At 39.4% G+C, this 23,944-nt stretch overlaps 1 protein-coding gene across 1 annotated transcript in view; it reads left to right on the top strand.

The window, feature by feature from the left end:
- The window catches only part of LOC139455020 (serine-rich adhesin for platelets-like), a 342,468-nt gene that overhangs the window by 271,505 nt on the left and 47,019 nt on the right, over positions 1 to 23,944 (top strand). The gene's annotated exons all lie outside the window — the stretch shown is intronic.

Genomic DNA, 23,944 nt, shown 5'->3' with positions numbered 1-23,944 from the left:
ATTATTCTTCAGTCCTCTGCAATTCCACTGTAGTACATGGCTGTGACCATTCATGGTGGTTCAACAGGTGAACGCGAGCGTGATGGAGGGCCACTCCTAAGAACAGGGAGAGTAGGGCTGACCTCCATGTCCAAAGGTTCAAACTGAGAGGGAAGAAGGCACCTCCAAGTGTTGGAGCCCTGGTCTTTTTTCTCATTTGTCTCTTTTCATGTTTGGTTTCATGGGCAACGCCCTGAACTACTTCATTTTCCGTATTGTTGTACAATCAGCATCAAAATATTGCAAAAGCAAAATATATTCAACGTGAATATTTTCCATGCTCAGGGCATGGCGTGACCAGACGATTGATAGAATCGGGCCCATTCTACCACCCGTCTAGGTGAAGTCAGGGTCAAAGTGGTGTGTTGGGCAAAAGGAATACCGGTTCCTGGCTCCAGTGCCCTCAACCACCAGAATCCCTTCCTCCGCCGACACAGGGGCGCAACCCACGGCAAACAGGTTGCCCAATTTCGTCGCCTTTTACGACCAGCAATGGGGTGCTGTGGACAAATTCTACCCCGAGTCGACACGGGGGAAGTGAGTGAGTGAGTTATTGCTTTACGTCACATCGGCAATATTTCAGCCATATAGTGACGAGATAAATTTATACAAATACATTTTGACATTATAAAAACCTGTCGACAAAGGACAGTAAAACAAACTAGAATATCACAGATATGAACATAAAACTAGCATGGAACTGTAAAAAGATGAAACAATACACAAGATATGATAAAAACCGGGCTATTGATCGTCAACCACTGAAAATAGATCACCATACTGGGGACCATGGGGACTTACAGTACTTTTGCTACCTGCATGGACCCCAGCAGGATTTATACCATATCCTCAGTCGCTGGTGATTGTGCGCATTTTTTGCCAAAATTAAAAGGACAGATATGCTACGTTTAAAAGACTAGGAGAAATAAATATTCATCGAATGAAAAGGGACTTACAATATCCTCTCAGGGGGACTATAATTTTACAGTACTTTAACCCCCTTCGAGTATACAGCCAATATCAATCTAGGATATAAATATATTCCACCTAAATTTAAAATTCAATTTTTGTACAAGACATATCAACATAATTTGTTATACAATTCAATTTCTTTTAAAAAACCCAAAATTAAATGAGAACTAACGCTATTAAAAAGATCCTTTGTCGAAGTAACTTTGAAATACTTATCCCTTGTGATGGAAAAATCAACACAATCAAGCAGAATATGCTTGATGGTTATTCCTTCATCACAAGGGATACAAAATGGAGGATCCTCACCCTTCAATAAATACTTGTGAGTATATCTGGAATGGCCAATACGACATCGTCGCATAATGACCTCATCAAATCTGGACTGACAACCCAAGTAGGTATAGCCGATAGTTGGTTTAATGTTATATAACTTATTTATACCCACTTGGGCGACACGGGGGAAGAGCTATTAGCGCTACCCAGCACTCACTACGGGGAGGTTGCTCTTCACGAGTGCCTGTTTTGTTTGAAAGTGCGCCGGGTTTAGCATTTGCAATTTTTATTTTACTAAGATCATCAGAGAAAAGTTGTATAGGTTCGGGATCATCAATAAAAACTTCAGGTTTTAGTTTGTTAGAACAAAGGACTTCATATAAAGCCCATCGTGATGATGGGGGGAACATCAGATGGTGTAACAGATTTTAAAATGGTAGGAAAATGGTCACTTCCACAGAGGTTATCGTGGACTGACCATTAAAATTCATTAAGTAAAGTTGAATCTACAACTTTGGTGTTGGTGACATTACTACCTCAAAGTGGGTTATGACCATTCAGATCTCCCATGATGACACATGGTTTAGGAAGCTGGTCATACAGTGCCTGAAGATCAGACTGTCGGAGTGTGTATGATGGAGGGACATACAAGGAACACAAAGTAAAAACAGTATTTAATGTTATCCTTACTGCAACAGCCTGAAGAGGGGTATTGAGAGGAACAGGACTGTGAATTATGCCCTGCCTCACCATAACAGAAGATCCCCCAGTTGCTCTATCACCCGGAGGGTAAAAACAATGGTAAGAATCATACTGTCTTAAATCAAAATTATCTGTGTTTTTGAGGAAAGTTTCTTATATACAAAATGCTGATGGTTTAAAATCTTGAATTAAAAGCTGAAGGTCATTAAAATTATTTCGAAGTCCTCTACAATTCCATTGTATTAAATTAGCAGAGCAAGTCATGGAGGTTCAATTGGAGATAGTGATCGAGGGGAAGGTCCTCACCGTTGAATTGCCGGAGATGGTGTGACTTCTATATCTAGAGGTTCAAAGATGTTATGAACCTCTACAGGGATTGTCAGCGGGGATGGCACATCTATGTGTTTGTGGGCCCTTAATTCTCTTTTCTTCAATTTCTTCTTTTCTTTATTTGTAAGGCGCTGAGGTTTAAGAAATGTTGTATCAGTTGAAAGTTCGGGAACTACTTCAGGTTCAGACACAGGTTGCTGTTGAAATAATGGTCTGCTTGCCCGAGACCCAGGAGATATCAGTCTGACATGCACTATCAGCTTTGCGTGTTGAAGTAGAAACTGCAGCAAGAGTATGACAAAGAAGAAGGGGTTTTATGAGATTCATTTGTCACTAATTTTGGGGCTTCTGAAAAAGAGATGTTGTTGGTATATTTTAGTTTGATTATTTTGGTCTGTTTCTCATAGAAAGGGCAGGATTTTGAAGAGGACAAGTGTGCACTGCTACAGTTAGCACACTTGATATTATCTGTGCAGTCAGTACTGTCATGTTGTTTACTGCAACGGGAGCAAACCTGGGGATTATCACAAGACCTGGCCCCATGTCCAAACTGTTGACACTTAAAACACCGGAGCGGATTTGGTATGTACACATCCACTCCGATGTTGAAGTAACCAGCTTTAATTGAGGTATGGATTTTAGAACGAGCAAAAGTTAGAAGGTAAGAATTAGTTTTAATAATTTTGTCTTGATCTTTCCTGATGAATCGTTTCACAGCAGTGACCCCTTGTGATTTGAGCTCTACCGTGAGGCATTTCGCACGGTCAGGGACAATGCCGCGACAGGAATTCAGTTATTTGTTGACAGACACAGCAACTTCAGTAGTGGCGAAATGATGTGCTTTAAGCAGATTGACAGATTGCTGACGTTTTGAGCATTCCACAAGCAAAGATCCGTTCCGGAGACGTGTTACATTTTTAACATCTCCACAAATTCCTTCAACAGCTTTTGACACAACGAATGTGTTGATCTTGAGTGGTGTTCCATTTACTCCATCGACCACGAATCAACATCATCTTGAATGGTACTCTCATCATAATTATGCAGGGCTGAGGGAGCTGGTCATATAAAGATTGAAGTTCAGATCGCTGAAGAGTATAAGATGGCGGTATATACAAGGAGCACAGAGTAAATGCAAGGTGCAAAGTTAGACGGACAGCAACAGCCTGAAGAGTAGTGTTAAGATGAACAGGACTATTTATAATACCCCCTGCCTCACAAAGATAGAGGAACCGCCAGTGGCCTGGTGGAGAAAAGGAATGGTAAGCATTATACTGACGCAAATCAAACTTATCTGTCTGTTTTAAATATGCTTCTTGAAGACAGAAAACAGAAGGTTTAACATCTTGTACTTCGTTACAATTGGTCCTATGTCCTCTGCAATTCCACTGAATTAGTGAACAGTTAATGTTCATGTTACTCGCTCACTCACTGTTACAGGAGGTGGCAGTACAGGAGATCTGTTCCTAGCCCGAGGCGAATGACTGTTGTTTCGCGTTCGGGGGTGAGGTGTGACATCCATGTCCTCTAGTATCTGAACTTTGTTGAACATTTGGACAGTATTACGTTGACCTTTTACCACAGAGGGAGATGGTGAACGAGATGTTGAACGAGATTGTGATTTGGATAGAGAGTTTGTTTGCGTAGATGCATCAGCAACAGTATCAACAACTGAATACTCCATGGTCTTAATCCATGTGATGTCTGTCTGGCATTCAACAAAATGAACAGATTTGGAGCCTTTTGGATGTATACGTGTAACGGCTGCAGAATATGACACAGCTGCTGCTGAAGTGGTTGATGCCATTACCAAATGTTTGGCATCTGCAAAAGAAATATTCCTTTCATGTTTCATTTTTATTATCTGGTGTTGTTGTTGCCAGACAGGACAGGATTTTGAAGATGATCCCCAGAACAGCTTGCACAATTCGGATTGTTTGAGCATTCTAAAGTATCGTGATCAGATTCTCCACATCGATAACATTTCTTTCTGTTGGTACATGATTGGGCACCATGCCCAAACTTTTGACATTAGTAACACCGGAGCGGAATCGGTATGTACTTATCCACACCAATGTTACAGTAACCTGCTTTGATTGATTTTGATGGATTCGGTAGAGAAAAGGTAAAGAGATAAGTGTTTAACTTTTCAATTTGACCATTTTGCCTCTTGGTAAATTGTTTGACACCTGTCACACCCTGGTCTTTCAATTCAAAAGCTATATCATCTTCAGATATATCTGAAAGACATCGTTCTCTGTCCATGACGATGCCTTTTGAACTGGCGAGCGAGTGAGTGAGTTTATGCTTTACGTCACATCGGCAATATTTCAGCCATATCGTGACGAGAAGTTATACAGTATTTATACATATATTTAAACCAAATAAGAACCTGTCAGCGCGCTGATACAGAAACAAGGTGTTTGACAGCCAACAGCGCAGCTGATTGTGAAGCAGATTTACATTCAATTACGATACAGCCAGATCGTATCTTTTTCATGGTCTCCAGCGATACCATAACTTGCTTTGGAAAGAGCAAAGGGATTTTTTTTCAAAGGTCCATCATCAGATGCTGAGATCATCAAAAATCGAGACCCAAAGTCAGACTTGTTTTTTTGAAACAGTATCAACATCAGGTGTACTATCATCTAACGTACGTTTTAGTTGTTTTAGGGGGTATCATGGTAAGTGTGACCGCCTCCGTGGTCTAGTGGTAGAACGTCCACCCGGAGAGCGGAAGGTCCGGGGTTCGATCCCCGGCCGTGTCATACCAAAAAGACGTTAAAAGATGGTACTTGTTGTTACCCTGTCTGGCGCTCGGCATTAAGGGGCTAAAACAAGGACTGGTCGGCTCGGAGTCAGTAAACTGTGTCTGAATGGGGTATTCATGTTAAACTGCCGCATGGTATCTCAGTGAGCTAGCACTATACATCGGCATCAGTCCGGACTAGTACAAGCAGCCACACAAACACACACACGTACATGCTATATAAGTGCAATAATCTTGGACGCGGCGTTAAACCCCATTTCACCTCACCTCACCTCACCCCATGGTAAGTGTATAGAGGTTCACCGCCCCAGCTCCCCACCCCAGCTCCCAAACCCACCACAGAGTATCAATAAGACAATGCTATACGCCAGAGGGTCTCCAAGGGACAGCACCAAGGATACAAGGATACTCAAGCAGATGTATTAATGCAAGATTAATAGATCTACCGGATTGGCCCATGAGCCACCGCCTTCTGGGCATATTTGACTCTAGGCAATTATTTGTACTCATTTTCTTTCAATATATATTGAAATATAATGAACTGAGTGACCAAGACCCAAAAAATATACACAATAATGCACAGGGCTTGGCGTGACCAGCCGATTGATAGAACCGGGCCAATTCTACCTACCGTCTAGGTGAAGTCAGGGTCGAAGTGGTGTATTGGGCAAAGGAACGCTAATCCTGGAACGAGTGCCCTCAACCACCAGACTACCTTCCTCCACCGACACAGGGCCGCAACCCACGGCAAACAGGTTGCCCAATTCGGTCGCCTCATACGACCAGCAATGGGGTGCTGTGGACTTATTCTACCCCGGGTCCACACGGGGGAAGAGCTTTAGCGTTACCCAGCAGTCAACACGAGGAGGCTGCTCTTCACGAGCGCCGGAAAGGCTATTAATCTTTATGTTAAATAAAGTAACAGATGGAATACTGCCCTGTGGGACACCATGATTCTGATTATAATGGTCAGACAGGGTATGACCCACACGAACTTGAAACTGTCTGCCTGTCTGTCTACAAACCTGAGGCAAACGACCTATGGGTCTGCCTGTTCTTGGCCTGTCAACGGTTCGCCCTGTCTGTCTGTAAAGTTGCATCAAGTTGGTAACGGCAACACGGGAGCAACCGAAAGTTCGTGCAATATGGGCGTGGATGGCTCCCATATGTACCATACCTAAGGCTCGTTCACGTTGTTCAATTGTGAGTCGTGGCATTTCTTTTGTTTTTTTTATCACTGTGGATGTCTGACTTGCCGTTGCAATCGTTTTATACCCTTTTTTGAGGGTTCTCTCGCAAACATGTAACAGACGATTAACATTTTCTGCATACATTATTGTCGTATTTAGGTTATGTGTTTTAGATATAATTTTTTTTCCGATGAAGTCTACTTTGTCTGATTTTTAGTTGGTAAAGTTTCTTTAGGACGTCAGTTTATATTAAAACCTGTTATCAAAGGACAGTAAAAATACTAGACTTATCACAGATATCTATTTTTAAAACTAGAATTTGATCATAAAAAGCTTTTACCAAACAGAAGAATGCATTGTAAAAACCCGCTATTGTAGGTAGATCACCATACTATGGACCATGGGGATTTATAGTACCTTTGCTACCTGCATTGACCCCAGCAGGATATACATCATACCTTCAGCCGCTGGCGATTATATGCAAGTTTAGCCGTCAATTAAAACTAACGAATATACTACGATTAAAATCGTGGTGGTCTTAAATTCACTTTGAACGATGTGGATCAGGGGGACCATATTTTTACAGTACTTAAACCCCCTTCAAAGATACTGCCACAAACAATCTCAGTTGCTAATTTAATCTACCAATTTTAAAACATACATATATTTTATCATACGTATCAAATTTCTCAGTCAACTCTATTTCCTTTTTAAAAAAATAATTAAACGAGAATCAATACCATTAAAAAGATCCTTTATGGATGATGCTTTGAAGTGGGTGAGTGAGTTAAGATTTAACGTCACATCGGCAGTATTTTAGGCATGTCGTGACGAGAAGTACATTAATAATACACATATTTAGACAATATAAAAAGCTGTCAACGATGGACAGTACAATAACTAGAATATCACAGAGTCTGTTTAAAACTAGTTGAGAATATATTAAAGTCATAAATATTAGTGAACAACACAATATAAAAATGGGCTAGAGATTGTCAGTAACTAAAGGGAGATCATCATACCAGGGATCATTGGGACTTACAGTGCCTTTGCTTCCTACATGGACACTGGGTGGATTTATATCATCCCTTCATTCACTGGCGATATTTTACTAGTTAAGCCGAATATTAAAATGACAAAAATTGTACGTACACTAAAATATTTATTCCTTGTGATGGAAAAACCAATACAGTCAAGCAAAACATGCTTGACTGTGATTCTTTCATCACAAGGGATACAAAACGGAGGATCCTCGCCTTTTAACAAATACTCATGGGTATATCTTGAATGGCCAATACGACATCGACGCAAAATGAGTGAGTGAGTGAGTGAGTTAAGATTTAACGTCACATCGGCAGTATTTCAGCCGACGCAAAATGACCTCTTAAAATCTGGACTGACAGCCCAAGTAGGTGTAACCAATATTTGGTTTAATTTCATGTAATTTATTGGTACCTACTTGGGCGTCCCACTTCTTTTGCATTAAATCTCGGATGTAAGATCAAATCAGCGGTTTAAAATCAGTGTGTGGGATCAGAAGTGGTGTCACAGATTTGTTGAGTGCTGCTTTTGCAGCAGCATCAGCCATTGCGTTACCAGTGATACCAACATGGCTTGGTAACCAACAAAAGACGATGTCATATTGGCCAGTTGCAAGATCATTAAATAATTCAAGAATTTTGATCAAAAGTGGATGTTTGCATGATATAGTTTTAATCGCCTGAAGGCACGATAGAGAATCTGAAAAAATAATGAATTGTTTATGTTTAGATTGGTTTTTGATATATTTTAGTGCGGTAAACATGGCGTTTGCTTCTGCTGTAAAGATGGAACTGTTATCTGGTAATCGCGAAGATATTGTCCTGGATCCAATGACAGTGGCACTAGCAAAACAACACCACCAACCTTGGAACCATCAGTAAATATAGATTTATAAGTGTCATAAGTGTTTCTTAATTGATTGTATTCTTGTTGGTAAATAAGTGGATTTGTGTCTGATTTCTTTAATTTGGTTAAGGTGAGGTCTACCTCTGGCCTTACCATTTGCCAAGGAGGTGAAGAAAACAGTTGAGAGGGAGCAATATCGTGCAATTTAATATTAGAAGCAAACATGGCAGACTGGATTCTTATTCCGAGTGGTGGAACGAGAGATGATTTTTATTGTAAATATCTTGGTAAAGAGGATTAAAGACGCAATTAATAGCTGGATTTGACTGATTGAAATATAATTTAGTGATAATTTCAGACGGCGTTGTTTAAGAGAAGGTTCAACCGCTTCTACATACAGACTGTGAATTGGAGACGTTCTAAAGGCTCAAAGGCAAAGCCTCAGGCCCTGATGATGGATGGTATCGAGTTTTTTTAAATTACTTTTGCAGGCTCCACCATAGAACGGATCACGGACCTGTACAATGGTGTTGTCTGATCCCCTCCCCACTTCGAATTAGAAACGACTTTCAACAAATCAAGTGCCTTCAGGCATTTAGCTTTAAGGTATTTAATGTGTGGTAAAAAAGTAAAATAGCTATCGAAAATAAGTCCCAAGAACTTGGCCTCCTTCACAACTTTGATACCATTTAAGTACAGTTCAGGGTCCTTATGCGTCTTATATTTTCTGCAGAAATGTATACAATTAGTTTTGGATGTGGAAAATTTAAACCCATTTTCGAGGGACCATTTATCAATTTTATTGAGACAGATTTGTAACTGCCTCTCTATTGTATGCATATTATTTCCACGGCAAGAAACATTAGAGTCTTTTACGAAAAGTGATCCATCCACTGAGTCACTTAAAACCTTTGAAAGACTATTTATTTTTATACTAAATAGAGTGACAGACAAAATACTGCCTTGTGGGACACCCTGATCCTGATTATAATGATCAGACAGGGTTTTACCCACTCGGACTTGAAATTGCCTGTCTGTTAAAAACTGAGATATAAAATGAGGTAAACGACCTCTCAAGCCAAAATCATGTAAATCCTTTAAAATGCCATGTTTCCAGGTAGTATCGTATGCCTTCTCAAGATCAAAGAAAATTGATACTACTTGTTGTTTATTAACAATAGCATTTTTCACAAAGGATTCTAATCGTACTAAATGATCAATAGTACTTCTATTTTTCCGGAAACCACACTGAATATTTGTGAGAAGATTATTGGTTTCCAGATACCAAACTAATCTATTATTCACCATTCGTTCCATGGTTTTGCAAACACAACTGGTTAACGATATAGGGCGATAATTTGAGGGATTTGTATGATCCCGGCCAGGTTTCGGGATGGGGACTACAATGGCAATATGCCACAGAGGAGGAAAATTCCCTGATGTCCATATTTGGTCAAAGATATTTAAAAGTGTCTCAAGACATGATTCAGGCAAATGCTGCAGTATCATGAGCTTGCTCAAGAGCGGTATGTAGCTCATGCAATGAAAATACTTCATTGTAATCTTCACCATTATTAGAATGAAAATTAACTTTTTTCTTTTCCTGTTGTTTCTGATATTTCTGAAACTCAGGGACATAATTGGTTGATGAAGAATTTTTGGCAAGAATTTCACCAAGTTTATTTGCAATATCTAATTTATCAGTTATTAATCTGTCACCTTCTTTTAGATGGTGTACAGAAGATTTTGAACCTTTGCCTTTTATTCTTTGAACCATGTTCCACACCTTGGATATGGGTGTACGTGAATTATGTTTGGAGACATGGTTCCTCCAAGATTGACGCTTATTTTGTTTATAAACACGTTGTGCCTTGGCATTAGTAATTTAACAGTATTCAAGTTGTGAACTGTAGGATGTCGGCGAAAATATTTTCCCGCTTTCTTCCTACACATTCTTGCTTGTTTGCAATCATAGTTAAACCATGGTTTACGAATATGAGGATTTGCAGAGGACTTAGGAATTGTTTCATCAGCAATATCATTGAGTTGATTAGAAAATAACTGGATGGGATCAGGTACATGTATGAAGTTGTCAGGTTGTAATATATCAACACATAAACTTTCATACAAGGACCAGTTGGCCTTGCTAAAATTCCACCGTGATGAAGTCAGGTCATCATCCGGTGTTGCAGTTTTTAAGACAGTAGGGAAGTGATCACTTCCACATAGGTCGTCATGCACAGATCATTCAAATTCATTGTAAATGTTTGAATCTTTGAGGGACAGATCAAGGGCAGAATAGGTTCCAGTAGCAGGATGTAAGTAGGTGTTTGAATCATCATTAAATAGACCTAAACCATTATCAGAAACAAAATCTTCAATAACTCTCCCCTTGTTGTTTGTACTTGCACTTCCCCACAAAGGGTTATGCCCGTTTAAATCGCCCATGATGATGCAGGGCCTAGGGAGCTGTAAACAAGTACGTATTTGTTGGTTCAAAAGATGAATCGTCCTTCTTGCGGGAGAAACGTTTTACAGAACATACTCCTTGAGTTTGTAACTATTCAGCAATTTCTTGTTCAGACATGTCCAACAAAGAACGAGTCCTGTCACGGACAATGCCTCGGCAGGAGTTGAGTGTCCTGTGTTCAGAAACAACAACCTCAACATTGGCAAATTGACTGATTGATAACAGATTGATTGTTGTTTCCTTACACATTCAACAAGAAGGGAGCCAGAACGAAGTCGGGTCACGTTTTTAACCTCTTCACAATATCCTTGAATGGCTTTAGAAATGGCAAAGGGCTTCAGTTTAATGGGTTCATGATCTTTAGCCTCGATCACAAGGAAACGGGCACTCGTGAAGAGCAGCCTCCTCGTTTTGAGTGCTGGGTAGCGCTAGTTGCTCTTCCCCCGTGTGGAGCCGGGGCAGAGTGTTTTCACGGCCTCCCATTGCTGGTCGTATGAGGCGACTGAAATGGGCGACCTGTTGGCCGTGGGTTGCGTCCCTGTTTCGGCGGAGAACGGGGGTCTGGTGGTTGAGGGCGCTGGTTTCGGGAGTGGCGTTCCTTTGCCAAATGCACCGCTTCGACCCTTGCTTCGCCTAGACGGGTGTAGGGATGGGCCCAGTCCTGTCAATCGACTGATCATGCCGAGCCATGTGCGTTATTTTATTTTAGCACACTCTTGACCTGATTTCACCTTATAGAAATCATGATTAAAAATGTTTTCAAAAACATTTGTGTATTTATGATTATTGCAATATTTGCCTAGAGTCTTAAAGCCCTGAAGGCAGTGGCTCATGGGCCAATCTGGTGGTACATTATTTCTAATGTCTCTGCTTGAGTATACCCTCTTGGTATCCTTGGTGCCGCCTCTTGGAGGCCCACAGGCATTTGGCGTCATCCTTGTTGATACTCCATGGTGGGTGGGGAGCCAGGAGGGTGAAACATATACTATACCACTATGCCTTTCAAAATAAAAAAAAACACCAAAAAAACGTTATCACGCTGATGATACTGATGATGAGGAAGATGATATGATAACCAGATTGTGTTATTCTGAACGTGAAACCTGGCCTCGATTCATTGTTGCAGAGTCAAGTGAGTAAAAGTCGACTTCTTGTTCTCCATTTCTATTATAAAAAGCAATTCAAGGTATTGCTGGAACTGTTAAGAATGTCACCAAAATTAGATCTGGTGCAGTTCTAATAGAATGTGTGAAGAGAGAGCAGGCATCTAATCTAATGGAAGCAAAATTGTTTGCAAACTTTCCAATCAAATGCTATCCACATAAATCCTTGAACTTCAGCAAAGGAATTATCCGTGACAGAGATAAGAATCTTTCTGATTCTGATCAATTAAAGTAGGATGTTTTTCTATGAGAATAGACCTGTATATCCCTAGTCCTCTGAGGTGCTTCAATTGCCAGAAATTTGGGCATGGGCAGAAATCATGTACTTATCGTGCTGCTTGCTATCGTTGTGGAGACAAAGATCATGATAGCAGCTCATGTACATCTGAAATTAAATGTGTTCATTGCTCAGGTCCACACATGTCTTCATCTAAAGAGTGTCCAGTTTGGCAGTTTGAAATGATCATTCCACGCATCAAAACAGAAAAGAATATTAGTTTTTCAGAAGCCAGGAAGTTAGCTAGTTCAATAAAACCCAACAACACTTCCATGAGAGGTAAATCATCCTACGCTGAGACTATGAAAACATCCAAAAAATCAATTGATTGTCAAACTGACTTGACTTGGGTAAATACAGACACACCAGTGAGTGTTAGTGATCTCACCTCTTCATTTTCAACAAGTGAATCTTCCTCAGAACAAACATCTAAATCCACAGAAACTCAAACTACTTCTTCTCCACTTGAGAAAAAGAAAAATGTGAATTTGGATTACTCTAAGAAACAAAATAAACCTGATCGTATACCTAAGGGACAAAGAGATCCTGTGTCCATATTCAACAGGTTTGGTATTCTAGATGACATGGACGTGTCACCCCATCAGAGCACCCGCTCCAGGAGCCATTCTCCCAAGAAGAAAGGTCGGGAGCGCTCACCAATAACACACCCTAAATGACAAATACGCTAATACAATGGAATTGTCGAGGTATTAGAGCTAATTTTGAAGAGATTAAACTTTTAGCTAAAGGTTATAACCCCGTGGCATTTAGTCTTCAGGAAACGTTTTTAAGAGATGATCAACAATTTAACTTCTGCCAATATGATACCTAAAATTCATTTGCAAGGATTACCAATGGTAAGGCCTCTGGGGGCGCCAGTATACTGGTGAAACAGGGTACACTACATAGCCCTATTGCGCTAAATACTAACCTACAAGCCGTTGCAGTACGTATAACTTATTGCAATAAGACTGTGCTCTTTATATATACCTCCATCATACGCTCTCCAAATCAGGGATCTGGATAATCTAATTGACCAGCTTCCCAAGCCGTTCATTCTTGTGGGCGACTTGAACGGTCACAATCACTTATGGGGTTCATCTACACGTAATGATAAGGGAAAAGTACTTGAAGACATTCTTGATAAGCATAGTCTATGTCTGCTTAATGATGGAAGTAACACCTACCTCCACCCAGGAACAGGTACATACTCAGCTTTGGATTTGTCCATTTCTGACCCATCACTGTATAATGAGTTTTCATGGTCAGTTCATGGTGATTTGTGCGGTAGTGATCACTTTCCTACCGTGCTTAAAGCTATGTGTCCCTTTGTGGATAGTTCCATTTCCAATTGGATATTTTCCAAGGCTGAATGGCTGTCTTTTAGTTCTTTGTGCGATACTGCATTGAAAGTTGATCATTTCATACATGATAGTGATCAAATCAAACTGTTTTCTGAAACATTACTCAACATTGCCACTGAAACAATCTCTAAAACCTCAACAGTTCCACGTGTTAGTACACCATGGTACAATGAAGATTGCAAAAAAAGCTCGAAAGACTAGGAAGAAGGCTGAAAGAGTTTTTATTAAACATCCGAATCAAGATAAGTTAAAACACTTACGGATATTAAGAGCAAATGCTCGTAGAACCATTAAGAAAAACAGACGAAGCAACTGGAGACATTTTGTTTTCAAACTGACTTCACGTTCTCCACTCAATAAAGTATTGAATATGGTTCGTAGGATAAAAGGTAAAGGGTCTTCTAGCAGTGTTCAACACTTAACAGCTGATAATGAAACATTAACTTCCAAAAAGGACATCGCTAATAAGCTGACAGAGACCATCAGTAAGAATTCATCGTCTGCCAATTATGATCCTAAATTTCAAAGGTATCAGAATCAGCAGGAAAAGAAGATTCTTAATTTCAAATCCGATAATTCTGAAGATTATAATGAATCTTTTTCCTTAAGTGACCTGCAAGAGGCTCTACATAAAGCTCATGATACAGCATGTGGGCCAGATGATATCCATTATCAATTATTGAAACATCTACCTGTGTCATCTCAGCTGACCCTCTTGTACATTTTCAATAATATTTGGGAATCGGGTAATTTTCCGTCTTCTTGGCATGAGGCTACTATCATTCCTGTGCCAAAACCAGGGAAGGATCACTCGAATCCTTCTAATAACCGTCCAATAGCTTTAACAAGTTGCATCTGTAAAACCATGGAACGAATGATCAACAAGCGTCTTGTCTGGTATTTGGAATCTAATAACCTGATAACTGATATTCAGTCCGGTTTCAGGCACCAGAGGAGCACCATTGATCATGTGGTTAGATTAGAGTCATTTAAACGCAATGGTTTTATTAATAAACAACATGTTGTATCAATTTTTTTTATTTGGAGAAGGCATACGATACAACATGGAAATATGGCATCTTAAAAGATCTGCATACTATGGGTCTTCGTGGTCGTATGCCTGATTTTATTGCACGTTTTTTAGAAGATAGACAATTTAAAGTTCGAGTGGGATCCACATTATCTGAGATATATGATCAAGAAATTGGGGTCCCTCAGGGCACTATTTTATCAGTGACACTTTTTAGCATAAAAATTAATATCCTTGCAAAGGTTTTAAATGAAAATATTGATGGTTCGTTATTTGTTGATGATTTCAATGTTTCTTGCTGTGGTAGAAATATGAATACCATTGAAAGGCAGTTACAACTTTGCTTGTATAAAAGACAAAAATGGTCTCTAGAAAATCGTTTTCAGTTCTCTAAAACTAAAACCTGTTGTATTCATTTTTGCAATAAACGGAAATTACATAAAGATCCAGAATTGACTTTGAATAATATTCCCATAAAAGTAGTCAAAGAAACCAAGTTTTTGGGTCTTACCTTTGATCAAAAGTTATCTTTTATACCTCATATAAAAAATCTAAAGGCTAAATGTGTGAAAGCACTTGATGTCCTTAAGGTGGTATCAAATGCAATATGGGGTGGCGACCAACAAACTCTGTTACATCTATATAATTTTTTAATTTGAAGTTTACATGATATACGGCTTTTCCATTGGACGAGAGGTCGGTCACATGACCGTGAAATTGACGTTCATAAATGTATGAACGACACAATTTGACGTTCATACGTTTTTCACGAGACCGTGTTCTTTAAATGACGTAAACACTGACGGACTACTTCCACATTCCTGGGGAAACCCCTGGGAATTCCCTAGCACGAAAACACACATAAGCGTTCTTTCTGATCATTTAGAACCTTTATTCTTGGTCTCAGGGTTTCAGTATACATTGAGAAATGTCAGAGTGAGTGAGTAAAGTTTTAAGTCACATCGGCACTATTTCAGCCATATCGTGACTAGAAATGTCAGAGAGCGTGACTGCATGATTGTTCACGAATATCCTCGCTGCGGCCTATCCTAATGAACAAACGATGAAATGCACATCTAAACTATTGTAGTGTCGACTCGATCCGTGCCGGGGCTGACATGAATTTGTCTCCAGCCATCTATGAATTTACCTTAGTGTCTGTTTGACGCATCTTTATTCACCTTTCAATGATCGGCCAGTTGATCAATGATGACGTACACATGTAGCCGCCACACGTTCATTAACAACTTCGAAAATCTCTCCCGTCTCGTTTATCGTGTCGGCCATTTTGACGTCTTGTAGTTGATGTAAATGTATTACGACGCGCTGTCATTGTGACTGACTTACTGAGGTAGTTCTTTACAGACCTTTCTCATCTAATGAGGATAAGATTTGAACACATGTGCTGCTTAAGATGTTTCTGAAGAGCAAGTTGTGCATCCATACGCCCATGTCACCTCTCTTTTTGAGAAACTATTTTACTCCGCGATATAGCTGGTTGTTGTATGGCTGTCAGTGTAAACATGAAGTCACACGTATGTAAATGAAATTGTGTTTAGATCTTGGCCTACATCCTTTGAGGTAAAAAATTGTGATGAAAAAATTATAAGAATTGACTTTCACTTGTCCATCGCAAGCTCCGACGTTCATACAGTTTGGCCCTCACTCTATGAAGGTTCAAACTCCAATGAACTCACACAAAGTGAAGGTCAATTCTTATATAGAGCATTGATTCGATCTAAACTAGATTATGGTTGTTTCATATATGGCTCAGCCCGACAATCATACATTAAAGAACTTAACACCATTCACCATCAAGGTCTTAGATTGTGGGTGCATTTCGAACCTCCCCTGTTGAGAGATTATATGTTGAGGCCGATGAGCCTTGTCTTGATATCAGAAGGATAAAATTGGCACTGCAATACGTCACAAAACTATATTCTAATCCATCAAATCCGTCGTTTCACATCGTTTTTAATACTTCATATCAGACTTTGTATGCAAAGAAACCTAGCTCAATTCCTCCACTTGGTATCCGTATTCAACAACATATAACGGATGCAATTCTCAATATTTCTTCAATTGCATCTTATAAACTACCTGAAGAGCCACCGTGGCAGTCAATACAGCCTGATGTCAATTTGCAATTAACGAATTTGAAAAAAGCGGATACTAACTCCTTATCTTATCAACAGGCCTTCCTGGAAATTACACAGCAATATACAGGGCATACAAGCATATATACTGATGGGTCCAAACAAGGCGATAAGGTGTCAGCTGCAGCTGTTACACAGGATGGTACTCTATCGTTACGATTAACTGATGGAAGTTCCATTTTTACGGCAGAGGCTCAGGCATTACTATTAGCCATGCAATTTATTGAACGTTCAAAGGAGAGCAGTTTTATCATTTTTTCTGATAGCTTATCCTGCTTACTGGCAATCAAGAACCGCAAAACTCCATCCCCTTTTGGTTGAAATTTTGAAATATCATTTGTATTTGTCTGTGGCTGACAATGACATCATATTTTGTTGGCTTCCCAGTCATATTGGCATCAAAGGAAAATCTAAAGCAGATTCTGCAGCTAAAGCTGCTCTTGGGAAATCCGTGTCAAGAGGTTCTTTTCCATATACTGACCTAAAACCTCTTTTAGTTTTAGCCTATTTGAAAGAAATTAAACTGTATGAAAAGATATAGATTTTAAATTTTGAATGTCAGTTTTTACTGTCTACTGTGATCATGGACTGAAGTTTTAGTGATCGTAATCATCACTTTTAAATAATGTTGACGAAAGGAAATTGATTTTGTTTTTCTAGCCACGAATAGCTGGAATATTGCTGATCCGGCTTAAAGCAACATTTACTCACTCACTCACTATTCACCATCAAGGTCTTGAAAAAGGCAGATACGAACTCGTTGTCTTACCAACAAGCCTTCCTAGAACTTAGACATCAATATACAGGGTATACAAGCATATACACTGACGGATCCAAAAATGGTGATAAGGTGTCAGCTGCAGCTGTTACAAATGATGGCAAGTTCAATTTTTACGGCAGAGGCTACGGCTATACTATTAGCCTTGCAGCTTATTAAATGTTCAAAAGAGTCCAGCTTTATTATTTTTTCTGATAGTTTATCCTGTTTACAAGCACTCAACAACCGTAAAACTGACCATCCCTTTTTAGTTGAAATATTGAAATGTCACTTGAATTTGTCCGTGGCAAATAATGACATCGTCTTTTGTTGGCTCCCCAGTTATGTTGGCATCAGTGGAAATACCAAAGCAGATTCTGGAGCTAAAGCTGCTCTTGGGAAATCGTTCTCGACGGGTATTTTCCCATACACAGACCTAAAACCTGCTATTTGCCAATATGTTTGAAATAAGTGGCAACATAACTGGAATAAACAAATATTGAATAAGCTTCATGCAATACAGCCCTTGATAGGAAATCATGGCCCTACTGGACAAAGTCGTCAAGATGAGTGAGTGAGTTATAATTTTACATCGCATCGGCAATATTGCAGCCATATCGCGATGAGAACAAATTGCGTCAAGATGAAGTTGTTATCCGACGATGTCGCATTGAACACAGTCATTTGACTCATTCTTTTTTATTGAAGGGAGAGGACCCTCCTCAATGTATTCCTTGCAATAGTCCTTTGACTGTCAAGCACCTTTTGTTGGAATGTGTGGATTTTTCACTTATTCGGCCACGATTTTATACTGTTCAAACTGTTTCTGAACTTTTCAATACCATTTCTAATTATTTGTGAGCTGTTACTTTTGGCACTTAATGATGACTTTTATAACGAGATGTACGATTGTTATAAACTGTATATGTAAACCTCATGTGATGCAAAAGTTGTCCAAAAGCAAGTTTATCTTGTGTTCCAAAAGAATATGAGCAGAAAGGAATTTTACCGAAGACCAGAAATTGAAGGATAAGAAAACATTGAAAAACTTTTTTTTGTCATGTAACTGTCAGGATAACAGCAGACCATATCAGGTGTCACATAGACACCCTAGGGAGTGCAGAGTATATTGCAAGACAGAAACGTCAGTAACTTGTGTATGATCCACGGACATTGACCACAGCTTTAACCCTACGCCTCATACTCATTACAAGTCGTTGAATGCTTCTCCGAGGCAAACGGATCCATTCTTCATGAAGTGCGGCTTCAAGTCCAGCGAGATTTTGAACTGGGGATCACGACGTCTGATTTTCCGGCCAAGAATGTCCCAGAGATGCTCAATCGGATTAAGATCTGGACTACAGGCCAGCCAAGGAAGAGTGGCAATTGCTTCTTGACGCAAATAAGCCCAAACTGCCCGAGATCTGTGTGGTCTAGCATTGTCGTCCATGTAAACCGGTCATGTCTGAAGAGGATGGTTGTCAACATGAGGGACTACCACTGGACGAAGAATGGCATCTTGGTATTGTTGGCCATTCAGGTTTCCTCAAATTGTCACCAGCGGAAGTTTGCAGCCGAAGGAAACACAACCCCATATCATGACAGACCCCCGCCACAAGCTAAGGTCTTCTGGATGTTCCTTGGTGCAAAACGAGTGTTATGTTGCCTGCAAACACATATTCGACCATCAACAGTTCGTAGCAGCATTTGACACTCGTCAGACCAATGGATCCTTCTTCAGTTGGCCAAGTTCCATCGACTATGGGCATGACACCATATCAGACGATTCCGCATGTGCCTCTCAGTCAGTTGAAGACGTTTTACTGGTCTTCTGGCGTTATAACCAGCCGATCTGAGGCGACGCCTTATGATCATTGTCGAGAGTCTCTGATGGGTAATCCACTGCAGTCTTAAATCTGATGAAGTTGCAAATGGATTTCGTCTGATTATCCTGAAAAGACGTCTATGCTCTCTGTTTGAGGTCTTTCTTGGCCTACCAGACCTATGCCTGTCATTGACAGCATTGGTTTGACCATGTTTGACAATCAAACGAGTGATAACACTGTGATGACAACCCATTTGTCTTGCAATGGCCCTGCATGACATGCCAGCATTTTTCATGCCTATCACTTGCCATCTTTCAGTGTTCGTTAACTTTCTCCTCACCCTGGCTGATTTTCAACCTCTATTGGAAGGGGAATCTCACACAGGAGCAAAATGCAACCACATGTCTGAAACTTGAATTTCACTATTTATAGGGTAGGGGAACTGCAGCAACACGCAAAGCACGCTTTCCTTGTGGTATCTGGACAAATTTGGGTTCATGAAACTATGGAAACTATCATCAATTTCGTATTTCTGATTCCCACACTTGAAATCAAGAGACTATGAGTATGGTGGCGCTTAACTTTTGTGCATGTGTATATATTATTAAAGTCTAAATATTGACTCACTGAATCACTCCTGGTGGTCGATGGAGTTGATGGAGTGCCACTTAAAATCAACCCTTTTGTAGGTCAAAAGCTCTCGAAGGCATTTGTGGGGACGTCAAGAATGTAACTCGTCTCCGGAACGAATCGCTGCTTGTCGAATGTTCCAACACATTACATTTGCCCTTCCGAAAGTACCTTCTTCACTCAAAGCCGGTTACTTCAACATTGGAATGGATGTTTATATACCTAATCAACTCCAATGTCACGAGAGCATGTTACAAATCACATCGCGGCCTCCCCGTACAAACGAATCCAAGCTCAGCACAAATTGATTTCAACACTTTCAAAACAGAAGTCACCGCCAATCACCCCCGACAGCTTATCCTCTCTGTGCATTTGACCATAAAGCCTACTCACATACAAAGCACTGCGCCAGGAAAAGTACCAGACGCCTCAATCGCTTACCCGTCAATATCATTGCAAGGAGAGTATGTACTCCCGCTAACAGTGTGGAGTACTATTTACACATTCCAGTAATGTTACACGCCACAATATCAGTTTTTTGTAACTTGCTGATACTATTTTGCACATACAAAACAATTATCCTCCTTTACAAACATATACAAAGAAACACAGTGCTCAACTTTAAACACTACAATTTGCATATATATATATATTAATTATACACAAATACATAACAATTATCTCGCTTTACCAATATATACAAAGAAAACAAATTTGGATATACCATATGTACAAGTTTGTAAATTTGTATATTTTTGTATATGTCGTATATACAAACTTGTATATTTTTGTATATATCATCATTCCAATCTTGTATATCCTTTGGAAATATCATCTTTCCAAAGGTTTTTGCAGTGTAAACACTTAGTTTTAGCATATTTGAAAGAAATTAAACTGTATGACAAGATGTAGATTTTAGATTTGAATGTCAGTTTTAAACTGTTTACTAAGGACTGAAGTTTTAGTGACCTTCGTCATCATTTTTTAATAATGTTGTCTGAAGGTAATTTTGTTTTTCTAGCCGCGAATAGCTGGAATATTGCTGATGCGGCTTAAAGCACCACTTACTCACTCACTCACAAGGAAACGAGCCAAAGAATCAATATTTTCAACTGTCTCATCAGATGAGCCTAATTCTATATGTCTACGCTTTGAACCAGGATGATTATAAGCCACGGTGAAAGAAAATTATTCAGCAACCCTGCTCCCCACCAACCATGGAGTGTCAACAAGGACAGTGTTACATTGCACCGGATATCCAGAATGCAAACACCAGGGATACAGGGTTGTTATACTCCAGCAAATAAGACACGAATAGCTATATTTATCTACCAATTCAATGTCAGACTGGTTCTGCCCTTGACAAGAAATTGGAGACATACATTATTCGGAGGTCAGCATCACCAGATTGGCCCATGAGCCACCGCCTTCTGGCATAAGACTCTAGGCAATTAATTCCATCACAAATTGTGAGTTCATACAATTTAGTCGCCTCATACGACCAGCTATGGGGTGCTGTGGATATATTCTACCCCGGTTCCACACGGGGGAAGAGCTATTAGCGTTACCCAGCACTCCCCACGAGGAGGTTGAAATATTTATCCATTGTGATGGCAAAATTAATAGAGTCAAGCAGGACATGCTTGACTTTGATTCTCTTATCACAAGGGACACAAAATGAAGGATCTACACCTTTCAATAAATATTCATTTGTGTACCTGCTATGGCTAAATACGACATCGTTATATTATGACCTCATCAAATCTGGACTGACAACCCAAGTAGGTGAAGCCAATAGTTGGTTTAATTTCATGTAATTTATTTATACCTACTTGGGTGTCCTTCTTCTTTTGAATCAGATCTCGGATGTAACATCTGATGAGAGGTTTGATATCGGTGTATGGGATAAGAAGTGGCCTCACAGATTTGTTGAGTGCTGCTTTTGCAGCAGCATCAGCCATTGTATTCCCAGTGATTCCAACAGGGCTGGGTAACCAACAGAAAACGATGTCGCATTGGCCAGTAGCAAGATCATTAAACAATTCATTAATTTCAATTATAAATGGATGCGTGAATGACATGTTTTTGATTGCCTGGAGTCAAGAAAGAGAATCTGAAAACATTATGAACTGTTTATGTTTAGATTGGCAGTTGATGTATTTAAGTGCTGTTAAAATAGCTTTTGCTTCCGCTGTAAAAATGGAACAGTTATTTGGAAATCGGGATGAGATAGTCCTGGATCCAATGACAGTGGCACTGGCAACAGCGTTACCATCTTTGGATCCATCTGTAAATATAGATTTGAAAGTATCATATGTGCTTCGTAATTCATGATATTATTGTTAAAAACTAGTAAATTTGTGTCAGATGTCTTTAGTTTAGTTAATGTTAGGTCCACCTCTGGCTTTACTAAATGCCATGGTGGAGAAGAGAAACGCTGAGTGGGGTCAATGTTTCCAAGCTTTATTTGCGCAGCAGAAATATGAGATTGTATTCTTATTCCAAGAGATGGAACAAGACATGATTTTGTTTGGTAGAGATTTTCGTATAGAGGATTAAAAACACAGTCATAAGCTGGATTGGATTTCGGAGAACATAATTTAGATACATATTGCAAAGATAATTTAATGCGACGTTGTTGAAGGGATGGCTCATCAGCCTCCATATTTAGACTTTGTATCGGAAGGTTCCAAGGCAAAGCCTCAGGCCTTGTTGGTGAATAGGGTCTAGAATTTTTAATTTGTTTTTTTAGAAGCTCCACCATAAATGATGGAGCCATAATCTAATATGTAGCGGATAAGTGCTCTGTATAGTTGAAGCAGGGTTTTCTGATCTCAACCCGACTTAGAATTTGAGACAACTTTCAGTAAGTCAAGGGCCTTCAGGCATTTATTCTTCAAATATTTAATGTAGGCTCAAAAGTCAAATGGTGATCGAAAATTATACCCAGGAGCTTAGCTTCTTTTACAACTGTAATAAGAGTGTTATCTAAAATAAGTTCCGGATCTTTATGCGGTTTATATTTTCTACAAAAATGAATGCAGTTTGTTTCAGATTTTGAGAATTTAAATCCGTTTTCCAAAGACCATTTATGGATTTTATTTAAACATAGCTGCAGTTGCCTTTCGATTCTATGCCACGACAGGAAATATTAAAATCATCCACAAAAAGTGATCCATCAACTGAATCATTTAAAAACTTTTGATAAGCTATTAATTGTAATGCTGAATAATGTGACAGACAAGATACTGCCTTGTGGGACACCTTGATCCTGATTATAATGGTCAGACAGGGTATGACTAACACGAACTTGAAACTGTCTGCCTGTTAAAAATTTGGAAACAAAACTGAGGCGAACGACCTCTCAATCCAAAATCGTGTAAATCTCCACGCCATATGCTTTTTAAAAAAAAATGTATACAGCGTGTTGTTTGTTGACAATGGCATTTTTGACGTACGATTCTAAACGTACAAAATGATCAATAGTACTTCTGCTTTTACAGAAACCACATTGAATATTTGTAATCAGGTTGTTGGTTTCAAGGTACCATATTTATTGATTTTTTACAATCCGTTCCATAGTTTTACAAACACAGCTAGTTCATTAAATTGGTCTATAATCCAGGTTTAGGTATGGGGATTACAATGGCACTATGACATGATGGAGGAAAATTTCCCGAAGTCCAAATCTGATAAAAAATATCTCAAGTCATGACTGAGGCAAATGCTTCAGGAGCTGAAAGTGTATATTGTCATCTCCTGTCGCAGTATCAATCATGAACTTGGCAGTATGGAGTGAAAACACGTCATTATAATCTTCACCATTATCTGTGGTAAAATTAATAATTTTCTTTTCCTCTTGTTTCAGGTATTTCTACAATTTTAGAACATAATTCTTTTATGAAGAATGTTTAGCGAGTGAAACACTCACATATTTGCGATATCAGTTTTATTTGTAAGTGTACCATCACCATCGTTGAGGTGGTGAACGCTAAATTTGGAAACTGTTTCTTTAATCATTTGAATCATATTCCACACATTGGACAATCAATAGGTTTTCGGGAATCGATCCTTGAGACATTCTTTCTCCATGACACACGTCTATTTT

The sequence above is a fragment of the Haliotis cracherodii genome, unplaced genomic scaffold, assembly GCF_022045235.1.
Source record: "Haliotis cracherodii isolate W230 unplaced genomic scaffold, xgHalCrac1.p SCAF_11, whole genome shotgun sequence".
NCBI classification, from domain to species: domain Eukaryota; kingdom Metazoa; phylum Mollusca; class Gastropoda; order Lepetellida; family Haliotidae; genus Haliotis; species Haliotis cracherodii.
This window is presented reverse-complemented; position numbering and strand designations above follow the sequence as displayed.